This window comes from Arvicola amphibius, chromosome 5, assembly GCF_903992535.2.
Source record: "Arvicola amphibius chromosome 5, mArvAmp1.2, whole genome shotgun sequence".
Lineage (NCBI taxonomy): Eukaryota > Metazoa > Chordata > Mammalia > Rodentia > Cricetidae > Arvicola > Arvicola amphibius.
The window spans coordinates 25,162,266-25,168,772 of record NC_052051.1 but is presented as its reverse complement, the minus strand read 5'-3'; positions in this window follow the sequence as shown (position 1 = coordinate 25,168,772).

Here is a 6,507-nt window from a genome sequence, read left to right as displayed (position 1 = left end):
TGTATCTAATCACAAATTGATTACAAATAAACATTCCTCCTTCATTAAAAAATAAAAGCTTAAAATGGTAGCAAACGGGAGAGAGGAGATGATCATGCTGGTAAAATGTTTGCCATGCAAGCAAGAAGACCTGAGTTTGATCCCCACCACCCCCACGAATACTGAACATAAGATTCTGTGACTGTAATCCCAGCACTGAGCAGGCAGTGACAGGAGGAGCCCGGTAACTTGCTGGCCATCAGGCTAGCCTCACCAGTGAACCTGAGGTTTAGTGAGAGACCCTGCCTCAAAAATAAGGTGGAGGATGACCGAGGAAGCTACACAACACCAACCTCTGACCTTCCCTTCATATGCAAGTGCACACACATGCCTAAGTACCCACACACACATATGTGCATGCAAAAGAACCATCACTATTTTATATGTACAGATTTTAACTGGTTGTAAAGGCATGTGTGATGACTATTTTGGTTGTCAACTACATCTGAAATTAACTAAAATCAAAAATGGCTGGCTATACTTGTGAGAGATTTTTGCTTAATTAAATCACTTGAAGTGGGAAGATCCACTTCTAAACTCATGTCTTTGAAGTGGGATGGTGCACCTTTAATCCAGATCTTTTGAGGAGGGAAGACTCACCTTGAATCTAGACCGCGCCTTCCGATGGAAGCATATAGAAAGGGCATGGAAGAAAGAAGCCTCACTCTTTGTCTGCTTGCTCTTGCTCTCAATGGCAAGTCCATTCCTTCACTGGATTCCAGTGCACACTGGGGACCAGCTGAGACATCCAGCCTTGTGTAATGGACAACCACTGAATTCATAGGGAGCCATGGATGGATTAGCTGGACCACAGCCTGTAACTCACTCTAATAAATCCCCTTCTATATATAGAGAGAGTCATCATGCAAGTTCTGTTACTCTAGAGAACCTTCGCTAATACAGCATGCTAATAAAATCTGCCATGGATGAAATAAGAGCTCCCCACAATGTCCACCATGCATTCTCAGAAACTATGAACACGGCCTACGTGGGAGATTCAGTGCTGTGAATAGAACCAACGATGGTGGTTAGAAGATCGTAAATGAGGTTCTCCTACCTTATCCTGGAGGTCCAGCGTGATACAAGGATCCTCTAAACATGGTAGGGAAGATGGGGGAGTCAGCGTCAGGGAGAAACCTGATGGGGCTACACAGTTGGCTTTCAAGATGGATAAAGGGAAAGTCAGCCAAAGAGTTCAATCCCCTGAAAACCAGAACACCAAGGAGTTCTCCATTAGAGCCTGCAGAAGGAACACAGCCTTCCCACCACCTTGTTTTTAGCCAAATGAGACCCATTGTGGACTTCAGGACTATGACTCTAAACTATCTACAGAAATTATCTAAATTTGTGCTAAGCATAGGGACATGTGACAGTGATGGAAGGCCAGAGCCGTATTGGTCACACACACACACAGTGATCCAAAATGTGACCGGAGCATGTCATCTGAATCGAGCTTCAAGTTCTGCACTGATAAGACTTAATTCAAAAGCACACTTGATAACTTCAAGCCAGGAAACTCAAACTCTGATGGCTTAGTTGCACACACACACACACACACACACACACACACACACACACACACACACACACGGGAGGCGGGGAGGGAGAGACAGAGACAGAGAGACAGACAGAGAGACAGACAGAAAGACAGACAGAGAGAGACAGAGGACCATGCCAGGTGTCTATTTTTTTTGAGACATGGTCTTTCCTTGATCCTGGAGCTCACTGATCAGGCTGGCTGGATCTCCAGGGAGCCTCCTGTCTCCACCCCGCAGAGTTAGGGTGACAGGCAGGTGCTGCCAAGCCCACCACGCAAGCATGGGTGCTGGAGATCCACACTCAGGTGCTATGCTTGTGTAGCCGGCATTTGACTGGCTAAACCATCTCCTGAGCCCCAAGCTGCAGAGAATTTCCTCTGAGACGTGTCCAAATTTTTAAATCTAAGCCCAGTGAATCTACTCCTTGGGTAGGCTGCCACAGAGAGACCAGAGGTATGTCTAATAACTTACAGTCAATTTCCAAAGATGAAGACTTGGCTCTTTGATGAAAGGCTCTGGGTGCACTCTCAAATGTTTAGAAAAGAAATTATATTTTTCATACCAAAATATCCTCGGTTTTCTTTGATAAGTTATTTTTAGAAGACATTTACGTGTTTAAATCAAAACTCAGCAACACACCAGCCCATATTGGATTTGGTGTGCACACCTTCAATCCCAGCACTCAAGAGGCAGATGAAGATGGATGTCTATGAGTTTGAAGCCAGCTTGGTCCACAAAGTGAGTTCTTGAATTCCAGGCCTGTCAGGGCTACATAGTGAGATCCTGTCTTAAAGAAAGGGAGGAAGGAAGGAAAGGAAGAAAGGAAAAAGTATTTTAGACAAAATATTACAAATAACTTTTCTTTTTTATTTTTTAATATTTATTTATTTATTATGTATACAATATTCTGTCTGTGTGTATGCCTGCAGGCCAGAAGAGGACACCAGGCCCCATTACAGATGGTTGTGAGCCACCATGTGGTTGCTGGGAATTGAACTCAGGACCGTTGGAAGAGCAGGCAATGCTCTTAACCTCTGAGCCATCTCTCCAGCCCTACAAATAACTTTTCAAATGTCATAGAGTGGAGGTTCTCAATCTGTGGGTCATGACCCCTTTCCACAGGGGTCACCTAAGGCCATCAGAAACCACAGACATTTACATTATGGCTTGTAACATAGCAAAATTATGAAGTAGCAATGAAAATAATGTTATGGTGGGGGTCACCACAACATGAAGAACTGTATTAAAGGGCTGCAGCACTAGGAAGGTCGAGCACCACTGTCTTAGAGGAATAAATTTTCATAGTTCAGAAAGCATAAATGTAAAAATTAGTCAAAATTATATTCTTAATCCATTCCTTTTCTATTAACAGACCAAGAAGCAGCAAAAGATACTTTGCCCAGATGAAACTCTCCATCTAGTAATCCTACCGTCCCCATAAAGCTCCCTTTCTCCAACGTGAAACCTTTGACTGCCAAGCCAGTTGTCATTATCTTCTATTGAAATGCCCAACTTTGGGTTTAAAGTACCACCTAGTGGTCAATTCTTTGTCCTAACTGCCCAGACATTCAGACTTTCAATATTGCATGATAACTCCACAGAAATTATATAAATCAGTTGTTCTCCATGGTTCATAGACATACAGAGCATGGTGGCACATGCCTTTAACACAGCAGAGGCAGGGCTGGAGAGGGCTCAGTAGTTAAGAGGATGCGCTGCTCTTGCAGAGGTCCCAGGCAGTTCACAACCTCCTGTAACTCCAGTTCCAGGGGTACCTGACACCCTATGGCCTCACAAACTCCCAGGGGGCACATAAACTCCTCGCTATGTGCATAAATCACACTCACACACACACACACACACACACACACATACAAACACAAAATGAATTCATCTTTCAAATAGTAATGATAGTGTCAATCTTTTCGAAAACACGCATTGAAGATGCAAATTGGGAAAAACCTTAATGTGGGCTGGCAAGATGGCTCAGTGGGTAAAGGTGCTCCCTGCCACACCTGATGCCCTGAGTTCAATCCCCAGAATTTACCTAGGGGAAGGAGATAACTGAGTCCCACAAGCTGTTCTCTGACTGTAGTGGCTTTTCACTTGTATTTTAATAAATACAGCTTGCCTGAAGATCAGAAAAATAAAACAGCCGCACTGGCCAACCTTACAGACCAGGCAGCAATGACACACACCTTTAATCCCAGTAGCCACATTAGCTTGCCATAGAAATCAGGAGATAGTTGTGCACACCCTTAATCCCAGAACTAGAGAGGATTATAAAATGAGAGGAGACAGCTCTCAGTCTCATTCTGAGATTCCTGGAGGCAGGATCGCCATTCCAGACTGAGGTAGAGGTAAGAGCCAGTGGTTGACTGTTTTGCTTTTCTGACCTTCAGGTTGAATCCCAATTTCTGTCTCTAAGTTTTTATTAATTGTTCTTTATCTGACCTCAAAGAAGCACCACAATTTGCTTACACACACACATAAATAAATAATAAATAAATAAATGTGATTTTAAAAATGTTAATGCACTAAATTTTGCTACTTATGGCAGTGGTAGTTGTTTATCTTTAAAAAAGTAAAATTTTAGCCGGGCGGTGGTGGCGCACGCCTTTAATCCCAGCACTCGGGAGGCAGAGGCAGGCGGATCTCTGTGAGTTCGAGACCAGCCTGGTCTACAAGAGCTAGTTCCAGGATAGGCTTCAAAGCTACAGAGAAACCCTGTCTCGAAAAACCAAAAAAAAAAAAAAAAAAAAAAAAAAAAAAAAAGTAAAATTTTAGGGCTGGAGAGGCAGCTCAGCAGTTAAGAACACTGCTCTTCCAGAGGTTCCTGATTCAATTCCCAGGATATGGCAGCTAACAACTGTCTGCAACTCCAGGGGATCCAACACCCTCACATAGACATGAATGTAAACAAGCACCAATACACATAAAATGATATTAAATTAAATCTTTAGAAAAAAATTGGTTTTTGTTTTGTTTTTCAAGACAGGGTTTCTCTGTAGCTTTGGAGCCTGTCCTGGAACTAGCTCTTGTAGACCAGGCTGGCCTCAAACTCATAGAGATCTGCCGCCCTCTGCCACCCAATTGCTGGGATTAAAGTCGTGTACCACCACCACCCAGCATTAAAAAATATTTTTAAATGGGTTGTGGTTAAGAACAGTAAGTTCTTGCAGAAGGCCTTGGTTCAGTTCCCAGCACCCACCTGGCGGCTCACAACCATCTGTAACTCCATTTCAGGGGACACATGCCTTTTCTGAGCCCCTGAGTTCTGTGGGCTCCTGCACACACACACATACACATAAAACTAAATTTTAAAAGTTTTCAGCTGGGTGTGGTGGTGCATGCCTTTGGTCCTAAGGACGGGAGGCAGAGGAAGGCAGATCTCTGTGAATTCTCAGCTGTCCTGGTCGACACAGCAAGTGCTAGGCCAGCCAGGGCTACGGAGTGAGATTCTGTCTCAAAAGAAAAAAAAATCAATCACTGAAGCTTTGCCTGCTGTTTTTGTGTATTAAGAGTAGGGCAGCAACAGGCAGAGGCACGCAGGCGGCTCTTGAGCTACTCCTTTACGTCCTTTGGGCACTGCTGTAGTGATCCAGGGCAACACTTTCGCTTTTCCAGAAGTCTCCATACTGTTTCCATAATGACTGTGCCACCAGCAATGGGGTGGGGTGGCAGAGGGGGCTTTTCTGCACATCCTTGCGAACTTCAATTCCTTGTTACTGCTTTGCTTCCTTTTTTCCCTTTCTTTACTAGTTTCTTCCTTCCTTCCTTCCTTTCTTCCTTTCTTTCTTTCTTTCTTTCTTTCTTTCTTTCTTTCTTTCTTTCTTTCTTTCTTTCTTTGTAGTTGTATTTAAAGCAGGACGTTCTGTAGCCTAGGCTGGCCTTGAAATCGCTGTGTAGCCTAGGGTCCTAAGTTTCTGATCCTCCTGTCTTCACCCTCAAGTACTGAGATAAAAGGATTTGGCATTCCACCTGAGCCCTCTTCTTGTTTTAGGGAGGAGGAAGGAAGGTCAATACGGAAGGAGCCAGGAGGGAAAAGGACACCAAAGATGTTTGGAAAAGACTGTCTTTTCACAAAGTTAACTTTGGCTCCGTGGCAGTGAAGTGGCCAGCACCTCCCCGAAGTCTAAGTAGCCACGCATGTTCCTAACTGGACACTGGGCTCCACATCACCAAACACTAAGCTTTGAAATATTATTTCACTTAGTAATGCCTATGATACTAGCCCAGGGTGGTGCTATGTGTCTTTAACCACAGCACTGAGGAGGCAGAGACATGTGTGTCTGTGCACATGTGTGTGCACATGTGTGCATGTGACGATGTATGTTCACCTGTGTGCGGCACGTGATGATCTGAAGGTCAACCTCAGAGGCCACCCACCTTATTTTCTTAGACAAGGTCTCTCACTGGCCTGGTATGGGGCACAGAAGTCATTGTGTTCACAGAGATGCTCAGGGGAACCTGGGATGTTAAGCTCACGGTGTTGTTCCTTCAAGAGGAGGAATGCAAGACCTGTTTCCACCCACATGGCTGGAACAGATGTGCTTTCGAGCCTGGTGACGTTTGTGCAATCTGTGTGGCTAGAGACTTTCTGGCACCTCCTCCAGACCCTTCTTGTAAACTTGCTTTTCTCAATCAATCTATAGAAACTGTCTGTAGCACAAATAATAAAAACCCAGAGACAGATACTGGGGTTCAAGCTGAAGATCAGAAAAGCAAAGCAGCCAACCACTAGAACGAGCTTACCTCTACCAAGGCTCAGACAAACAAAGGGGCAATCCTGCAATGTTCACCAACCTCAGACTCCATACTCCAGTGAGTTCCTGTCTCTTCCCCTTTATATTCCTCTCTCTGCCCAGCCACATCCCGGCCTTAAAGGTGTGTGCCACCACTCCCTGGCCTGTAATGGCTGACTCGTATA